Source organism: Pomacea canaliculata, linkage group LG3, assembly GCF_003073045.1.
Source record: "Pomacea canaliculata isolate SZHN2017 linkage group LG3, ASM307304v1, whole genome shotgun sequence".
Taxonomy (NCBI): Eukaryota; Metazoa; Mollusca; class Gastropoda; order Architaenioglossa; family Ampullariidae; genus Pomacea; species Pomacea canaliculata.
Genome location: NC_037592.1, coordinates 14,077,051 through 14,098,609, shown reverse-complemented (window position 1 = coordinate 14,098,609; position 21,559 = coordinate 14,077,051). Strand labels below are relative to the sequence as shown.

At 43.4% G+C, this 21,559-nt stretch overlaps 1 long non-coding RNA gene across 1 annotated transcript; it reads left to right on the top strand.

Moving 5' to 3' along the window:
- The first annotated feature begins 6,237 nt into the window (after window positions 1-6,237).
- Window positions 6,238-20,644, top strand: LOC112560402. The gene is made up of 3 exons (XR_003098527.1): window positions 6,238-7,311; window positions 12,995-13,087; window positions 20,160-20,644. It is a non-coding gene; the product is annotated as an uncharacterized LOC112560402 (long non-coding RNA).
- Window positions 20,645-21,559: the final 915 nt, after the last annotated feature.

Here is a 21,559-nt window from a genome sequence, read left to right as displayed (position 1 = left end):
TAGATGCTACTTATGTTTGGCTCAAACGGTCTACCATGACAATGAAAAAAACCTCTTCCTCTTCCTACTGATTGCACCTACATTTTAAACAAATGTTTATATTTGGAGAATCTGGATTTAACCCATGTAATAGCAGTGTATTTGTGATATTTTAGGCTCAAAGTCTCCTCCAAACAGCTGCAGCTACAGCCGGGTAATCAGCGGCTATTATTTGTCTGCGTGTTGGCAGATGGATCTTGATGTCACCTTCCTCACATCGCTCTTTGCCAGTAATGCTCAGTAAGAATTATTTACAGCACTAAACACATAGTATGGTTCAATCAACCTTAATTTTGTGATGTAAATGCAGGCTAGTAATGGCAATTACAGCAATAATTATGCGAACTAGGGGATAATAATAATAAGCTCTACAAAACTAAACTACCTTTTTTATTTACTCGTTTACTTTTGTTGGATTTGTCTTTGGAGTTCCTGAATGTGTAAACGTCCAGTCAAATAGACAACAAAATGTCTGTAGTCGCAAAATATTATTTATAGGCACAAGGAATAAGCTTGGAAGCTATTTGTATCTATATGTGGAACAATCATGAGAGCACCGAGAAAGCAAGAAAAGAAAGTTTGACAAAGGCGGCGTTCTACAAAGACAGGTTACAATGAGACATTGCTTGCAGGTGGTACAGGTAGGCGCAGTTTCTATTAGCATCATTCCCATGGTGTATCTCTGGACATCACAGAGACAATTTTCCGCTCTAGAAAGGATCTATGATCCAACTTGTAGATTACACACACGTGCAGATAGCTGAACAGAGATTTCATCTTTTTCTAAAAATATATTAATCTATATATATATTAAAAGCAGTGTGTAGACGGTGGTGTTCATGTGTGGGTGAGGGTTAATCTTGTTCCAGCCACATACTGACAGGGACAGTTGTTTGGTGTGTAGGTGGACGGATGTCTGTCTGGCGAGACCATCGTTTGCTTCTTGCGAAGTTGCGAAGTTCTCTGATGTTTGTCTCGGCGAGCTTAGACCACGAATGTGACTAAACCGGAAGCTTTGTGCACATCAGCCTCGTTCTAGCAGTTAACTGAAAAAAATCGTTTGCAAGCAGTCCTTTAATACAAGTCCGTGCACACACATGTACACGGGGTAGACTCATGCTCGATAAACTCTATCGTCTCCAAACAAACTGGAATTTTTATCTACTGAAGTTTTTCTCCTGTATCTTTAGGATCAACACACTGTTCTCCATCCCCGACCCATTTGATCCCTTCTACTTTCCTTCACTCCCTAACCCTCCATGCTCAGGTTCTACCTGCGCGTCATGTTCAAGGAGATTGTGTGTGTGTGGTGGGATGACGGGAAAACAACCAGAAAATATTTTCGGAAACTCATTAAAAATTCGAACATTAAGCCTTTCTGTTGACGCAAGTGTCCTTTTGCTGATGGGCCCCGGGGATTAACAGCAGCCCATCAGTGATCGCCATCAACCTGAGCGACGCAGCCCGCAGGACCGGCAGACAGGTGGTCTCAGGCCGGGTGTGTTTAAGGCCGGGTACGCCGGCGGTCGTGGCCGCCTAGCTGGCAGCGAAACTGGCTGCCGGGCCGGACCTCCATTCATAATGGAACCTACCATATAAGGAAGTGGCAGGATTGAATCGATAACATACTCTTTGCGCTGGCGAGATGGACAAACCACGGGAGTGTTAATGAGTATTTGCAGGGCGCCCAGATAGCGGCGGGTTCACATGGCCACCGGTTGCCACTGGTTAGAGAAGGTCTATTTATAGACATTTTCTTTGCACGTGATCATTTAGATCCATTCCTACCTTCCCCCCTTTTTTTTTTCCTCTTTATGACACAGATTGGAGTTCATTCACGGAACACGTCTGAAACTTTTAGGACTAAGCCTCGGACAGGCTCACAAATGCCCCCCGTCCTAGAACCATCAAAGGCCTTGCCGAAATCTAACGATGGAAACACGTCTATTTATAGCAGCAACTCTGTGAACCAGGCTGGGGGGTAGGGGTCGAGAAAGACAAGAAAGTGACCTCGATTCTTAGGTCAAAGCTCCCCGCCATCCTATTTCAGGCTCATCGTCGCTCCGACGGATCGATGTGCCCGTACTCCAGCGCAGAACCATCAGAAGCACCTCCTCGGGAAGACAGCGTCCGGCACGAGGCAGGCGTCATGCTCTTGTCAAACTCAGAAACTCCGCGCCACTCACTCTGCAGCTCGCCACGGTGATCAGTCTTCTGGGTACAGAGTATTCTTAGCCGGAACCCAATCGATGAGAAGGAGGGTGGACTGGTGTGTGTGTTGGGGGGAGTCTGAAGCTCCGGGTCTCATCTAGTCCACACACACATATATATATATAAAACACCGGGATCGACAAAGCTGGCTGGGGGATGGAGGTCTTCAGAGTCGGAGGATCACGAGCACACATGCTGCTAAAAATAGTCTCTGCATTCCGTCGGGTCGAAGAGGAAGGAATTCCCTGTCGTTCATGAGGCTGGCAGGCTGGCGCGAAGTGATTGGACAGTAGCCATCACGCATGCGCAGTCAGCTAAAAGCGACCCTTGTGAAATCTTGAAAGTCATTCAGGACGATGAGAGGGTGACCGACATAGAACAGCATGTGCAATGAGAAACACACACACACACTTATCAACGATAAATAAGGGGAAAAATATTAGGTTGTATTACAAAATGTACAGAGATGAGCCCACATCCAAAATGCTTCTACGTGATGTTGGTGATAGAAACAGAGACAGAGACAGAGACAGAGAGACAGACAGAAACAGCAGTTACAAATCCATAATTCTTTTTGATGCAACAATTTGATATCTGTGCATATTATGGAACTTACATAGACAAAGAAGAAAATTAAGCTATCCCTTACTACCCGATATACAAGTGGAGGCAAAAGTCATCCTTGATCTTTCTTTTCGGTTCATGGGAAGTGAGGTATGAGAGACCACACTCTTTGGACAGCACTCATTGCCAACAGTTGGGGTGGTTTTGAAAGACAGTGTTCTAGCCACTCAGCTACCCGATTTTAATCAGTGAAGGTCGAGAGCGTAAAAATGAAAAGGTTTTGATTTGTTTTCTTATTATAGCAGCATCCGGGTACTTCGGTTTCCTTTGTCAACCACCATAGTGCGAAATCACTTTCCTAATAAATACACCAACCAGCCAGTCCCACCTAGACTGAATAATTTTTTATTGCTCAGACTAGATTTTTTTCTCAAAAGTGAAATGTACGATAGTGTATTTTTCATCAACTGTGGTACAAAGTTTTCCGTATGGTCTGTTAGTCTTTTTATTCTTTAAAGACAAACAAATCGTTTGATAGCTGCTGCCTACATTTGTTGTTGCGTAAGATGTGGTAAACAATCTTGCATGTGATGCTCTATGCAGATGTTATTAATTTATTTATTGTTTTCAGCCCGAACACATCATGCCCACATGTTAAATTATCGCTGTTCTTTGTGAATTCATGCATTCACATTATTTAAAAAAACTCACAGCACACTTACAGAAAAAGTTATTTCAAGGCTCTTACAATTCTCTACTCCTCCCATCTCAAGGCCCGCACCCATATTCACAGAGACCCGTATCTCGGCTTTTCTGGGTGAGTGGCAAGGTTGTGACCGGGTTAACATCTCACTACTACTCAGCCTGCGACGATGAAAAAAGTGTGCAGCACGTGACGATGGGAGTGAGTGCGTGGTTGGGTGAACGATTGGAAGTTTCTGGATGGAAAAATGGGTACTATATATTTTGTAAACGGGTGGCCAGTCGTCCTCTAGAGGAAACACGTAAATGCCGAGACACGTTGCGACTGGGGAGTGGCGACTGTGTCGCAAAGCCTGGAAAGTTAAATTTGTGATTTTGTAAATATTTTTTTCGAAACTTCGTTTTAAAACCGCAGCTCGAATGTACTAGAGTTTACGTTTGTTATTCTACTCATTTTTAAGCTTGGACACATTTTTTTTGGAGGGAGAACGAAAGGTCAGCGGTCATCTAGAGAAGGAACCTGTTGGCACAAGACCCAACTCTTCGCACCAGACACAAGCAAAAGCTTATTTCTACGAGGATTGTACTCAGGGCAGCACCTTGTGTTCTATTAATGGTACAAATGTTTTCGGAAGTCGAAAGTTTGGGTTCCACATCTGCGTAGAACGGAACTCAAAGAGTGCACATGAGTACCTGTCTCTAGCACCAGGCTTGAGTCTTTGTCTCATCCCCGGTCTGTTGGACAATCCAGTGAACACCTACACGTGAGCGTAGGCGACAACACGACAAACACTTGTTTCTGGTGGGGGTAGAGAGGAAAAGAGTGTGTAATGATAGTTGTACTGCTGTATGTGCTTTTGAACAGTTTTACATTTTGTATGATTAAATGTTGACAGACCCTGTAAAAAAAGTGTATTTTATTTTGCGGAGTAAAAAAGAGCACGTAGATGTCAGCGCATGCGTGAGCGAGGGTGTGTTTATGCGTCACATGACAGTAAGTGCACTGAAATCATTCTGTTCATATATAGACTTCAATATATAGACTCCAGCTTTTTAAATTAACGTAAAGTTGTTTACTTGAAAAAGCTCGTTTTCACGACGTAGTAATTGGCAATAACACGCAGATCCTTTTGCGTTGTGAGATTGGAAGATCGGTTAATAAGAAGAGACAAGACATATCGTCCAAGTCCAGTTTTGGGATTGTGCGTGGGGTAGGTATGTAAACATTTTGTTACTAAGTACAACTGCACTGGATAGCAGACACTCGTGCCTATGACTGTGGTACACTAGTCTGTCATCTGGGTCTAGTCATCCCAACCAGTTCTCCAAATCGTCACAAGATTAATTGCCGACATCAACACTCGCCATAGTCGGCGTGTAACCTTTGCTCTCTCGTCCATAGACACAGCACTGGTCAGTACTACGCAGTAAATACCCGGGGTGCTGTGGAAGAGTTTGTTGGCCTAACAAAAACACGGGCAACAATGAAGCTCTCAAACAGGAGCTCTCTAGGATGAGAAATGTCGCCAAGTAATTAATCACTGAACTGGATTTCTGGCGACAGTGATCGGTCCTTAGCTGGCGAAAGAGTAGCGAGTACGAATTTCAAAAAGAATGTAATGGCGTTTGTTTTCGTTCAAAAGTCAATGGGAGCGCACTGAGATAACAGCTTGAAAGAAAAACACTTGTCGCCTCCCTTGACACAGCAGTAAATAACTTTGGACAACAATAATAATAATAAAGTAAATTTATATAGCACTTAACACCACCTTTAAAGGCAAGCTCAAAAGGTTTAAACTGGCCTGTCGTGGCAGACCTTAACAAAAATCTCTTTGCACACGCTCCTTCTACAAGATTTTCCTATACTTTGTCTACAATACATTTTTTCCAAACACAGATCGAGGAAGAGTAAATAAAAAGGCAAGAAGCAGAGAATGCACTTTGTGAATTAATAGTAAAATCAAGTCCCCCGGATTTTTCCAGACATATGGACAGGCTTACGAGCAAGAGAACACTCACGAAATAAATTAATGGGATGTCAGGGTTGTTCTTAAAACATTCTTAGACCAGTATGTTCATCAGCCACAGGTTACATCGTCATTTGTCAAAAGTAGAGTGGCTTTATCTATCAATCATGTAAGGCTTGTCTCTGGCATGTCATTAAGTAAGCTAGTGTGGTCAGACTATGTGATCCAGCACGACATCTTGTCGAAGACTGGCCTTCAAGGTACCCGTCAAGCGACGAATGACTCACGGACGCCGCCTCCCTTTGCCCGACGATTCAAGGGAGGCAACCTCTCTCACATCAAATATTAACTCATAGCTGGTTACTGCCCTTTCCTTCCCTATGCGTATTGCTGTCATCACTACCATAGCTTTTGTAATCACTGTTTCTGAAGCTCTTTGATTCATTTTGACAAATGTCTAGTCTGATGCTGTACTATAAGACAAACGGCTCATTATTGCTAGGAAATTACTGTGAAGAAGAAAATTTAAATGAGATGAAGAATTACGAGGGAAAAAGTTATACCAAGTAAGAAGACGAGAAAGGTAAGACAAAAACAAAGAATAAAGGAAACATGAATCCAGAAATCTGAGAAACCAGAAAGGAAAGAAACAAACGGATGAATATCATCACCCCGCTGACTCAGCAAGTTGCTACCTGCGCGTACTGACTACCTGGGGTTATCGCGAAGCGGGTGTCAGGGGCGCACTCCACTCGCTATAAGGCTAAAAATGTCGCGGGGGTAAACCGCGGAGATGTTTGTATGACGTCACAGCGATGTGCAGACGTGAGCCACCGCACATTGTCTTGAGCTGTTGAGTCTGCTCATCGCGTGACCACGTTGTTGACGTGTGGTTTGCTGAGCCTGCTCATCGCGTGACCAACATTCCTAGACACCATGCACATCACCACCACGCGGACGCTCGGCAAATCCCACAATCTGTCAAAGCTTCCTTCCTTCTTTTCTCAACTGCTTGGTAACTGCAACGGAACTACGCATGCGACCGACCTACGTTGTCGTCTGCTTCGCTGGTGGGTGATAACTCGACGTGGCGGCGATTATGCGCAGAAATTTGCTTCAGTGGAGAGAATCTAACGAGGACATAACGAGGACTGCGCTAATATAGGTTAACACAACATCTCTGGTCATCTACACGGAAAGCATCCTCGTGCTTGTTGTCCACACGTGTTACATCAGTTAATTGTGTCCTACTGACCGAACTTCTTCTGGAGATCGAGTATCTCTTGCGGACAATACTTCAAAAACGGAAAAGACTAGAAAAGCTGATTAGAATGACAGATGATTAACAACACGCGGTTCATGACATAAGAACATAGTTGTCTGTGGAATGACATGTTGCTAAAATTAGACTCGGTTACACAACAGCATCCGTCTCGGAGAACGAGCCTTGTTCGTCTGGATTACATAAAATAATTAACGAGAGATGCAAGCTCCTGTCTATTTTGGTTTACAGAGTAAGCCGATAACATATTTTAAAGTGCATTCTCACGTGAAGAACTGAATAAAAAAAAAAAAAAAAAAAAAAAAAACTGATGCATCGGTCCGATGGCACATCAATCCTTCAGAGTGGGAGCTGATCTCTGCGACTTTCCGACGACTCGCCGCTGACTTAGTTATGGCATACACACCTGGCCAGGTTGCTCCCGCCATCGCCGGACAGAAAGGTGAGAGATTACCTGGGGCCAGGCTGGCTTTTTTCAGCTTTTGTTGCCTCACTCGCACACGGCAGGCGGGATCTCCATCACCTGCTCCACACGCCACACGCCAGGTAAGAAGTTTTAAATTTCGCAAGTGACAACTTGATGCTAACTCTCTCATTTGTCATCGTTTTCTGCTTTTTATTTTATTTTTTTTTTTAGTCACATTGCCTTGTTAAAAAAATGCTTTATCTCTAGTTCTCTCTCTTGCACATTCTTTCACGTGTTGGTGATGCGGGCATAACGATGCTGTTATTCTCTCAATGCGTGTTAGGTTTCTTAAAATAAGTCCAACTGATTATTATCAGCCTGAATGTAACCATTTGGGGTTCTAAAACTTTATTTTTGACAACTAGAAAGGTCATTATTTAAAAATAACCACATGTTGATAACGTAAATACAAAACAACAACAACGCAAATACAAAAGTAATTCATTCTGATGTACATACACATATTTGTGTTTTATAAGTTTGTGTGTGTGTGTGTGTGTGCTTACATATGTATGTGTTGTATGAGTGTGAGAGAGTCTGTGTGTTTTTGTGTCCACGTGAACATCTATATTTATGAACAAAATAAAAAAAGACACAGAAGCGACAGACAACTCTTGACACAATTCTCCTCTTACCTCCCCTTCCATGAAATAAAGGGTCGTCTGAGATTTTGTCAGGATAAATATATTTGTTTAGCGACGAAATGAAGACAAACATGCAGGATACATACAGTAAATTGCGTTCTTTGAGCTCTACATCGGATACCTGCCCTCGGCATGCAGGCAGGAGGATTCGTACTTCTCGTGGCGAGTGGCAGCGAGAAAACACCTGGCAGACTACAACTGGAAGAAACCGTTGGCATTGATGTCCTCGATTCTCGTGTTCAGAATCCATCTTGCAGAACTATCGCTGGTAGGAGAACTAAACTTATTTTTTGTGCAACTAATCGCAGATGTCTCAGAAGGGGATCAGTATAAGGTGCGACCTGTTTAACTCTATCTTTTTGCGCAGGTACGCATGGCTTTGCAGGATCTCACCTGTGGTTGACGGTTTTACACGTTTTCGAGTGGGTACTGTATGTCTGTGTCCCCGCATATCTAGTCGTATATCTATTATTTTTATCAAATTTACGATTTTCTTTACCTCTTACGCGTGGTGTGTACATACTCCACTGGCTTTGAACTCCTCAACCTTCATGTTGTTTTGATTTGCGATTCTTGGCGTCTGTCTCCTGCAAAACTTCCTGACCGAGCATACACACACACACAGAGAGTACTACAATCACAAGACACACTCATACAAACAGTACTTCTTGTGTATGTACCCATAACCTTGACCGCATTTGAGGCGTCTCTCGCATCCCGCCTGACAGACACAAACACACATACACATATTCACACACATTCTCTCTCTCTCACATTCACACACACACAGCCGCACACATTCTCTCTCTCTCTCACACACAGACTCTCTTTATCTCTCCCCGCATCCTCTCTCTCACACATATACACACAGAGTAGAGGCGGCAGCAGCGGTACCTGACATCTCTCTGAGATCCCTCCATCAGCAGCCCGGAGGTTGTCCTGGAGCACGTCTGTAGCCTCGTTTCCGCACACAACAACACAGTGTCAAGATGCTGTTGCAGGCGATACACGGAAGCTGCGCCACAAACAACACTGACGCATCTCCGGGAGGTGGGGAAGGGGACGGAAGGGGCTTCAATGGAAGAAAGCAGTAAGAAAAGCAAAGGTGGGAAGAAGAGTTGTAAAGAAGGCAAGTCAGTGCATGTAGACATAAGTCAGTCACACAAACACACACCAGTAAATACAAGGTAGGTTGACTAGTCTGGTCATCGACATTCACTTCCACCGACTTTACATAAGATACACAACGACTTTCTAGGCAAGTACGACATTACCACTACTGTTTAAAATCAGTAGTTTCATTATTTTTAAGAACTCGCATTTGCTCACTAGTACGGCGATGATATTCAAGTCTTGGTCCTTTGTCATTGCGCAAACGGGAGATAAACTGATTAATAAACAGCAGTCGTTATCTGAGACCGAGTATCGCACCAGATTTTGTTTCCTCTGTATCATTAATTTTGTTCGTAGCGCATTCATTAATTACCAGCCAGGCCGACATGGCTGACCTCTCTTTCGTCTCGCTGACCCGACGGATGTCTGCACAAGGCGGCGTTACTTCTGTCGTTACACTCTAGAGGGCGCTCGTACTCGCTTACGAGCCGCAGCTACAAAGTCCGAGTAACGCTACCTCGGAGGTAGGTAACGACCGAAACAAAAACAACAACAACAAACAACAACAAAAAAACTTTTGAAGGTTTACAAGATACAATGAAGATCTTCGCACTCCGTCGGGTCCTTTGATGGCGCTAGAAGCCTGTGGAGGTGTTGTAGCTATAGCTACAATCTCGGAGACAATATTTATATCTTCTTTCTATAGCTCTCTCTCTACATAAATGTAGTATATATATATGCACCCCTCGTCCATACCTATATTATAAACATAGTGATGGACAGGAGGTATATCTATTATTATATACGTCCTGTTCAGGTCATAGTCTTGCGTACTGTATATGTTACATTTCACTGCAAGTGTTACATTCATCCATATTTGACTAAAAGTATGGAGTTAAACTACTTTTCCTGTTGAAGGTCTGAAAGGATGCGTTTACAGCATGGCTGTGTGCAGCACTGACCCGTGGCTGGAAATGGCAGCCAGTTCAAGTTATTATCAATATGATTTGATAAACATGGAAACAAAGAGAGTATTCAGTTGCCGGCTCATTGTGCTTGGAGGGGGGCAACGAGAAGTGAGCGAGGTGGCTGGAGACAATGGCTGGCAGCGGGTGTCTGGCACCTGTAGGTGCATTGTTTGTGGAACAGGAGGAGGTCATTCAGTCAAATGCAGGCTAGTACTGACGAGTTCTCTCCCTCGTACCAATGCGCGAGTAGTGTTGGCTAAACTCCCTCTCCACCCTGTTACATCGCCATTACATCCAGCTCAACTCCTGTGACTAAGAACAAGAACTGACAAAGGGTTTATGAGTGAGAAGAGTTTTCCGGCATTAACTGTATTAGTGCCGATATCTTAGCAGTCGTCAGTCCATTAGACAATCTTCTACATTGCTTGCTAAGCCGGCATGACCGAGTTCCTAACTATAATTTAGCAAATGTGCATCTATCATTTAAGCAATGACACAGGTCGGTGTAAGCAACGAATCGCAAATGTGTACCTAGGTATTAACAGAAGTTTGCCAGTCAAACAGTCTCACATTTTTCACAATTTCAAGAAGGACTTTAATCCTTGTCTAACTGCTTTTATCTGGAGCATCGTCCCACGCCATCTTGCAGGCCACGCTTTGGGTCTGACAGACACCCGAGTGCCGTGACATGAGCCCTGTCACGTACCCCGGGTTCTTTTTTTTATTTTTTTTTTAATTATTATCTCGAAAACGCTCAGCTTTGTAAGATCTTCCCTTGAGAAGCTCCCAGTCACCGCCGAGCCCCTGTCGCACATTTCGACTGGAGTAGTTGGCCTCAGGTCCTCGTCAAGAGGGTCTGAAGATACTGCCAACGATCGCTTGTGTGCGAGGAGACCCTGTCATGCACATAAAGTTTTAGAATGAAAAGATCTTAAAGTTTAGGAGACATCTTTACATTGGATTGTTTTGTACCTAGGTAAACCGGTAACTAAGGCTTATAACAAAAATTTGAATCTTAGACGCGATTACAGAGACTAGAAGCATACTGATAAGTTTGTTCTTCTTACTTTCATAGTGATACTTTAATTTTCTTCTCTTCTTTTCTTCTTCTTCATCATCATTATCACTATCATTATTCTTCGAGTAAGCTCCAGCCCAGTATCTGTGCCGATTATTTCAAGCGGGAGAGACCTGACCCTCCCGACCTTTAAAGTCACATGCATGCATAATTTTCCGACAACATCCGTCGTGTTAGAAACGTGTTGGGTACTCTTATCTTTGTATGGCGATTGAAGTTTGTCATAAATCAACTTTCAGCTTGAGTTGTAAGGTAGAGTACATTAGTTCATGTTTTCTGTTAACGCCTTTTGTTTCTCGATTTCGCTGTCTTGTTGATGTCAGAAAAACGAATTTAGCCCGATCTACGTTTTCTCAAAACACCGCTAAACAACTGGCTATAAATAAACAAAATTCTGCGCAAACTTGGAAAAATGAAGGTAATCATTCTGGACTCATTGTCTTTCTTTCTCCTACCCTTTAAAATTTGAGGTGGATGGAGTAAATGTTCACTGCGCCACATGGGTATTGAACTTCTCGCCTCCGACCTCGGACAGCAGTGTTCTATCCACTAGACTATCTGGGAAACAGGAAGCAGTTAATGCCACTGTTGCTGGACAAAGTAGCTGTCATGACTTCCTTCCGCGAAGGACACGTAGACAGCGATGAGGATAAGGACAATGAGGATGGTGACAATGAAGATGAAGACAAAGATGAAGATGGCAACATGCTTCGTGTTGGTGTTCAATGGTGGGGTGCGGGTGGCGGGGTATGGAGCGACACTTGCCGACGATGCTGAGATAACTGGCGAGTGGGCCAGTCAAGTGTAGGCCTACACTTCATATCAGGTCACGTGACGATAGAGCCGGGTACTTGTGGGCGCGCGTGACTCACAGACCCAACCCTCTTGATGCTCCGCCGGCCACTCGGGTGGCGACAGATCCGCCATCTTCTCAACCCAGGAGAGGCTGTTGACTCCGATTTCAGCGTGTCAGACGGACAGAGACGGGGCTCCTCTCGATATGTTCAACTGATGACTTGCTGAGGGGGAGGGGAACAGGAAAGGGGCTGAGACGGGGGATGGTGGACGGAAGGGTCTGCAGCGCGGTTGCCTAGTAACGAGGCAGATGTCATGATGTCGGACAGTCTTGTCGGGACAGCAGGTTATTTTTAGTACAAGAAGCATTTGAATGACGAAATCCTACATCCAGGTAGCTTGTAAACTGATCTTTACAAAAACCTGATGATTGATGACAGAGTGAACAAATAAAAAGACTTGAATGATTAGCGGGTGAGGCGTATGTTCGACACCACGTGAGGGCTTTCCATGCAAATAAGCCGAATTGTAAGTTATCATACAATGAAGTCACATGTCTTACGACATAAAAGGAGTGATTAAATAAATATTCACATTAGTAGTAATAATAGTCACAAAAATAACTTAATCTTACTAATTCACTAATATTTAATAATAATTAATATAGTTTACGTTTTAAGTTTCGTATTGCCATCATTACTACTAAAAAGTTAGTGGCAAGAATAGGACAACAAGAGCATTTGAATGGGGTTAGAAGCCATTTACGAGAAAGCTTATTTCGGTCTAAATTCGGGATTGAAAAGTCATTTGACTGTAACACAACAAAGAGGAAGCAAGATGCAACTGCTGACTAAGCAGAATTTATGATGTGACTAAGTTCACAACATCCTACTTTTTGTCGTTAAAATGTTTTCTGCTGTTACGTGGACAGGTGCCACAGTTAGGCCAGAGACAGGTACATGACAGTCATTATCTCTCCTTCAGAGAGGGCTGACATTCCCTACCTTCCCCCTCTCAAACACACACACACTCAAACACACACACACACCCAAAAACACACACAAACTCCTCTGTCTTCCAGTCTTCATCCCGTGTTGGTAGCTACACCCCAGTTCATTACAGACAGAGATGCTCTCTCAAGATGTGAACGATTTCGTGTTTTCAGTGAGGAAGTGCCGAAGAGTTACCCTCTGATTCATAAACGGCAACATTTTGTTGGACGGATTCGTGGCTTCCCGCTGGTGGAGATAACATGTTGGTAAGTTTAACCACTCACTCTCCTGTCTTCCTTGTTAGACTGTGTCATCAGCAGTGACAAATGGAGGCGTTCGTCATGACATGACTGTCAAGCGCTTCATGCATGCTTTTCAATACCAAATGTCTTCTTTTACTTTCTGTACTGACGAGATAGATGCGCAGCTTAGTATTAACTAACATTTCTCATAAATTCTAGCCCTAGATTATCTGTATTTACAAATGTTTACAAATATAAGTTAAATCCACGTGTGTAAGCGTGTGACCCACGTTTAACCTGTGTATGCCTCGGTGTTTATGTCTGGGCTGTCGTGGCTGGATGTCAAAGCGTGCATGCACGTGCATTTTCTAAAATACAAAAGGGAGAAAAAAAACCGTCTCATAATCAAAGACCATCGCGAGAGGTGAACCCGAGTTATTTACCCCTCAACTCGCTGCCCTGTACTCAGTGAGACACTGGAGCAGGAGGCGAGGACGCCGCCATCTTAGCTCACACTCATGTTTATCAATCTTTCAGCGGGAAAGCCGTGTTCTGAGAAACACGGAAGGTGTAATAACCTGACTAAAGAATTGCTGACTAAACAGTGACCTAGGAAGCAGAAGTTTTTGGAAAACGAGACAATAGCCATCTAACCCATGTCTGTATGTTCGATCACATAGTAGGCTGAATTTACACATGGTCCACAATAATTTTGCAGTTGACACAATAAAGTCCAGAGTAGATTGTAAAATCCACACATGGTTTACAATGGATTGTGGAGTTTACACAATATGGTATCCGCAACACCTGAGTTTAATCAGCGTGGTGAACAGTAGATAATGGAGGTAGGTCAGACATACACTTGTCCTTCCAGCTAGTCATTCCTTACAGGGCGAGGTGATTAAAGATTTGTGTTTCTGTAAGGTGGCGAGAAGAAGGAGCGGGGACTCCCACAACATTTCTTTATATTAGTAAATCAGAGTACTGCTTATGACTCAAGCACAGCACATTTGGTGGCCAGGCTGCATGAACGTACCTATCCCCGTCATAGCTACACCTTAATGCTCAGTTCATGATCTGACTTTTTCATAGCCAAACCTATATATCGTAGCCACTGGCATTCTCGAAGATTATTTGTGACCGAAGCTTGACTTAATATCCCTGGTTCGAGGAAATTGTTAAACTGTAATATTAGGATTGAAAATAAATATAAAAATCAGCATTTATATTCTGTCACTGATAAACGAGAAGACTCATGCAGCGAGGCGCAGGTTTAGCTACCACGTGACACGATTCACGGCGCGATCGTAGTGTAAGACTTCCTTCCGCGAGTGAACACAGTGTCTATCGCCGACCCACACACCCTTTCTCTCACTGTCCTCCATTTCAGGATCTCCGTGCTGGCCAGCCTCTGTCCCTAGCCTCGATGTCGTCTACCGGTGTTTCCGGACACCGTAGTTTCCACTGGAAGAACGTGATAGCGCCGGAGGACGTACCACGTGACACGTCTTGTTCTGCAGGATATCCTCTCTAGAAATTTGTTATGACTGGCGTATGTCGAGATAGCAGCGTCCGTATTTATCTAATCAATCACAGCTTGTCCTCCTCCACTACTACCACAACAATAACAACAATGATAATGGGGATAGTGTTGTAGTGAGTGTAAATAGGAATAATACGAATTGGATGATGATGATGATGATGATGATGATGATGATTGTCGCGTGTCATTTTCAAGTTCTTTTAAAAATCCGTTTTCACGCTGAATAATGAATGTATTTTTGGCATCGTGTCTCTCTGGATCGCACATCAACCGACTAGCAGCATCTCCCAACCTTGAGCAGTTGCACTGCCCTTGACACGTGACCCCAAAATCTCCGCGCACGATAGAGAGAAAAATAGTGCAAGGAGCTGTTTACTTTTTCCGTCAGCCTATTATATTTCCTGTCCACTCATTGGTGTTTCGAAGACAATACTAATTATTATTTTGCGTCTTAATATAGGGGTAAGCGTGGTGACATCATCCATCCTAGCCTCGCCTTGAACCTCCTTCCTCTCCTCCCTCCATCTGTAGCTGACAAACTCCTGACTGCCAAGTCACTGGTTCTCACCAATTGTTCTTACGATGATTTGTACTCGCCACCACCGTTACTCTTGCTCCCATTGTTCGTCAGTCTGTCCTAACGTTTCTCATTCCATTTGTCGTTTCATCATTTATCTTACTTTTCTGTCCCTGGCCTGGCGTCATCCACTCCTGTGTGCCATCTTTTGTCAGTCGCTCTGTTACTGGCAGTCTGCAGCTTATCGCCAGTTACTATCTCTCCATCAACAGATCTCGTTGCTTTGTCCTGTTATGGCATTGTTGCTGCCCCAGCTACAACAACTTAAAAAAAGTCACTTTTCAGTCTTCCATTTGTCCCGACATGCCAGCGAAGGAATAACCAATTAACCTTCTTGTACTAAATTCAGCATAGTTGTTTCTTCTTCCGTCTTTGGTATTCTGTTCATGTCTTCTATTTAACTTAACCGCTGAGAGCATGCTCCTCCGTGAATGAGATTAAGCGGTAATTAAACCACAGGTTTATTATTATTAATCAGTTCCGGTTAGGCAACCGTGATGTGATTAATTTAGTCAGTGTTTATTTAGAAGAGTCCGTTATTTCAATCATTTTGAATCTTTTCCCGCTGTTGCAGCGACCTTGTCGCAGAGGTTCCCCCAAACCCCTCAGTCTCCCTCCCCAACTTTTTTTTAGTAGTGGCAACAACAAGATAATCTCGCACCATCAATCTTTCCACGAGGCTAAGGCACAAGATAAACATTTTCAGAAATGAGTAGAGACTTACAGTGTAATATGCTGCACAGATGTTAAAAGTGGTGTCACGTGACAAGCGATAAGTACCAGCAAAGGGGAATGTTGTGGTATGACAGGAGTACTGGAGGAGAGGCGAGAGAGAGGGTTGGAGGGGATGAGGGGGGATTCATGGTACGATAAACAAAAGGTTCTTGTCTTTCCGAGCACAACTGGCCACCAGAATGTTTGAAGTTCTCCGCATTTGTATACAACCATCAAAAGAGAGCAAACAAACAATCCGGAGAACAATGGAAAACCCGATTCACGTAGAAACCAGCTGTTTAAATGTGGGAGGGGGTAAGGAGGATCAAAGTCATCCTAAAATAACAAATATGTGGTTGCTCGCGCGCACGCATGCACGCACACTAACAGTTCAATAATCAGGCAACAGACGCTGATGAGAGATTTAGTATCACCAGGTATTATTTCTTTCCTTCACCCTCTCCATCCCCTCCAAGGACATGCCTCCATACTCCGTTCGCTTGCGTCTCAAATTTCTCGGAACGGCGTGAGGAACGTTTCGTAAAGCCTCGCTAAGAATTCCGTAACGGGAGGAACAGACCGGCGACTGGTGGTCAGACAGGGAGGAATGGCACCAACCTGTCCCCCCGAGGCGAGGTCGCCAAGCGAAGTAAAATGTTCTTCTCATTATGTCAGAGAGATAAATAGCATCAGATGCCTCACATCAGATAACGAAGCATTACAAATATTCCAAAATATTAAAAAGAACCATTCCTGATCGGAAAATGTGTCTTAGTCAGTTTTAATTATGCTAACATTTTAGAGAACAGACGACTTACACTGGCATCGGCGACTTTTTTCGTTCTTTCTCACCATTCGTCTACCCTAACCTACTGAGTACAGGTCATTGCACTCCACTTCTCTCTCTCTGTAGCCCTCTGTTGTTTACATAACGAAATTTTTTTTAATGTCAAAATTACATTTCCCATCATTAATGTTAAATCTACGTTTATTTATCTTCTTGAAACAAAACATTTTTAGAATGTCTTTAGAAGTTATGTACAATCAATTTCAGAACTCCAAACTTTTAGAGTAATTTATTTGTTTGGAACTTGCTGATGGGCTTACAAACAAGTCCCTTCGCAAGCTCCTTTATTCTTACCTCTGACACACACGTATAAGCGAACACACACCCACACACACCTACATAAATGCTTGGATAAATACTCATAAACCTACGGCTACTCTAAAGCACACGTGTAATGACACCACAGATTTTCGCTCAAACGAAACATTTTATTTACCGTTGGTCGTGAGGGTCCATGTTCCAGTCCTTATGTTGGGTTTTGCGAGTTAAACGCGAATGTCAGAAATTTTTGAGGACGATTAAGTGCTTCAGCAATAAATTTTTGCAAAGAGACATGTGACGTGAACGACCTCAACGGAAACGCCTTTTGCTTTTAAGGCTGAATGGGACAATCTTGCTTTTGTTTCTTTACAAGTTTGCATCTTTCACTCATTTCTTGCATGTTTGTGAAAATGTCCTTACAACGATCGCGATAAAGATAATAGAGATAGACTGAGTGCGGCAGCCGTTTGTTGGGGCTAAACGGACGTGAGCACAGTGAGAGACGTGAAATCACGTGAAACTACGTGGTTTGAATGCTGCTTGCAGTAAAGCTTAACAGCTTTTTAATTTTGGTTTAAAGGAAATCTTAATGTCCTGACGTCACAGAGGTAGAGTTTGTGTTACTTTCAGCGCGAGGGAATTAATTAAGAACTGTGTAAAATTTATAATAATCAGACTTTGGTGTGAAGTCTTTAACACCTGCTGGTTGTAACAAAGGCTATCTTTATGTACATCTGTTCAGGACCTAATGTTATTGCGAACGTGAGCCACTTGGACATGGAAATAATTAGTGTAACCTATTCTGAGGCCATGCTCTAACCTGCTCGCTGGCATGACGAGAGAGAGAGAGAGTGGAGGGGATGGATAAAAGAAGGAGAGGGGACAGACTTCGTGCAATCACTTCGCTTGTTTCTGTCCATGATAATCCGAGAAAGCTACTGAGTGAGCTAATAGTTTGGAGGTGTCAAAGCCACAAAAAAACAAAAAAAAACAAAAAACAAACCAAACAACCAACCAAACCAACCAACCAACCAACCAAACAAACAAACAAACAAACAAACAAACAAACAAACAAACAAACAAACAAACAAACAAACAAACAAACCGCTAAAACCGACGGATACTGGTACAGGTAAAACTGTCTGATGGGGAAATTATTCGAATCCTCTTGCTGCTTGTCTTGATGCTCATCACAGGATGAAAGGGTAAATTGAAATAGTGCCGGACTCTCCGATTTTTTAAAAGAAATATTTCAACAAGAGACACAACAGGATAATCAAAACACAGTAAGATAACTGAGACATGTCAAGATAATGGATCACAGCAGGATAACCCAACACAACAGAATAATAGAAACATGGCAGGATAAACAAAACGACAGCAAGATAACCAAATTACAAAATCATAGACACAAAAAAAAACAAACAAACAAAAAACCGCAGCTGCCTGCCAGTCTCAAATGATGGTGATTATCTTTGCAAACCACCATAACCCACGTAAAATAAATTTTACTCAGTGGTATGAAGAAATCTGCGCCCGTTAGAAAAACTGTATTCACACGTTCTCTCTCTCTCTCTCACACACATGCCGACCATCGAGTGGTCCTTACCCCTATCTACCGTTTAATTATCAGTTTTGGAAGAAAGAAAATATCTGAATGTTTGCATAAACAAATTTGTTTGACTAGACATCACGATCGTATGACACTCTCGCCTTGAAAAATTAATCCCGATAAAAAAAAGTCATGGAGGTCAGGGTGCAGCAACAGATGGCGGGTGAGGAGGTCGCGGCGAGTCTCGAGCTCCCGTGTGAAATACCTCCGCTTTATCATGCTGTGTACTTATTCCGAGATGAATGCGGATCTTTTTTCCACCCTGTCCACCAAACGCGCCACCAAGCGGTGAGTTTTCAGCGAGAAAGTCGATTCTCGCGATAAAGCGAAAAACTCATCGCTCGTGAACTCTGACCCCATACGAACTACTCAAGTTTTGTTCTCGCCACCCTGCAATCCCGTAATCTGCGGGTGTTTGGTGTCGCACTGCACCCAGCTTCTTGACAAAGGACTCGGGGTTCGCTCCCGACTCCAGGTCATCCAGCGTTCCACACTTCCACCTCTCAGACAGTGTCGTCTGCCGGTTCCCACAAACCACATCGTGGGCGAGAGGGAGAAAAATCCCAACACTCGGGCGGAGTGTGATGTGTGGGAGAACTGATTAAGGCAGTCGTGTAGTTTTATTTGGAAAGTGACCCCCATCAAGCATTGTTCTTTATCACCCAGCAATCTTTGCAAGCCAGCACGTTTCAACCGTTTTTCAATGACTTTTTCGTAGGAGTAGCGGGACTCTTAGCTCGCCTTATTATCTCCATCTTATTTTTTTTTTTTTGGTTGGAGGTTCACCTTGATCTCCATTCTCTCTGGTCCTGACCAAGGTCAAAGCTTCAGCATGTGGAGAGAGTGAATACCACATCTGTCACAGACTAGCGAACGCATAGTCGCATGGACTTACTGCGCGTATTTACTTCACAAAACAACTAACACTGCCTCTTGTGCAGGCCTGTAAACATTTAATTATATTGACAAAATATGGTAAAATACTGAATAAAAATTCTACAATAATTGTTGAAGTAAACAAAATTCTTAATACAAATCCCGAAAATTACTAATTACTTAACAACTGTAGTCAATAATCTATTCTAGAATTTTTTTTTCTCAGGTTGTTTGCTAACAAAGAATACTTAAGTTTATAAAGTCCGGCACATATCACTTTTTTCTGCTCACTTTGATAACATTCTTTTACAAAACTTAAATTATAGTCACTGGAACCTGATGTTGCGTTGATCAAAGACATTTTTTTTATTATATATATTCTACAAATTATCTAAAAGAAAAAAAAACACGCGGAATACAGAATCTGCCAAAAACAACAAAAACACTTGGCAACTTGTAAGAGACCAATGCTACCACTCGACCTGACATCTTTGTTCGTAAGGTGATCTTGGGAAAGTCGGCAAGGTCACGTGACCTCTTTGTTATGACAAGGCAGTCATGGCAGTTGTGAGAAGCCACTAACGTCTCAATATTTATTTGTTTATCTGAATACGTTACAATTCCTCTTTCTTTTTGCGTTAACGGTGTACATTTTTTTCTTGTCAGAGTGCCGGCAACTTTTGACAAAAAGCTCGTGGAAGTTGGAAGATTAGCCCTGGATCCTGGTGACTACGCAGCCTTTCATGTTTTGTCTACAGTCTACACCACTGCCGGTGGTTTTGCAGGAGGGAGAGGCAAAGGTTGTGCACGTTGCTGGGGTGTCAACATTATCAACAGCTGCTGGCCGCATGACCAACTGTTTGGTTAGGGAATTATGTATGATCTCAAAACTTTGGCTGGGTGGTCGCCGAGATGTGGCGAAGGGAGAGGAAGGGTGAGAAGCATGACCAAGCGAATCTGAGGGGTTGATGGTGGAGCTGGTAGAAGGAAGGCAGGAAGGGAGAAGTGGTTAATGTGGTTAATGGTGGAGCTGATAGTTATGAGATGTGGAACTGTTGACTAATAGTTCAGCTGCTTGTAATTAGTAATGATTAATGAGTGTAAGGAGCGGAGGTGGTGGGGAGAGTGGTGGAAGTGCGAGATGAATGGGCGGTGCGAGGAGGAGAAGGAAGAGGAGGAAGGATAGGAGGAGAAGGAGGAACTAGCAGTAAGTGTAAGAAAAAATTTTCAGGGTGCGATGCTCGATAGAAAAGACTGTCGATAGTCAGCGAAAAAGCCTCAAGTAGAAAGAAGACTTATTTTCTTTGTTTATGTAGCGCTCTTCATTTTTTCTTTCTTTTGTTCGTTTGTTTGCCGGTTCGTCTTTTGCTTTTGACTGTGTCATGTTGTTTCTTTTAGTTTTGTTGGTGTTTGTTTCTTTTTGTTCATTCGTTTGATTATCTTTTGCTTTTGGCTGCTTCGTATTTTCGTTTTTTTTTTCTTTCTTTTTGTTTTGATCGTTCGTTATTTTTCTCTAGCATTTGGCTTTTTCATATTATGTTACTCTTTCTTTCTTTGATTTCGTCATTCCAAAATTTGTGATTTCAAAATACCAACGGACTGAGCGTGGACGTAGCGTGGACGTAGTGTGGACGTAGCGTGGACGTAGGGCTATGTGGGTGAGACGGTAGACGTGCAGTAGTCGCTGGCGATACTCTCCTGTGTGAGAGACGGCGCGGGTCTGTGGACAATAGTTTGCAGCATGCGGGGCGGTGCACACGTGGTCTCCACACACGGTAGTGGTACTGGCACACAAGCGCGGAGGCTGCTGTAGCATCTCAACTTTCACCTCACACACCACCCCTCCCACCACACCCCTGGCGGCTCCTGGCAGCAGAATGGCGGGATGCTGTAAGTCTACCCAACCACCCAGTCTCCGCATCTCGCAGCTCCTGTCTGCCGTAACACAGATACGTGATCATAAGCTGATGTATGCAGGCAAGGACACACGCACGCACGCACCGGGTCTGCACGCGGTCTCACCCTGTCGGCCACGTGCACTCACAGACATTTCGCACCTCGAGCGT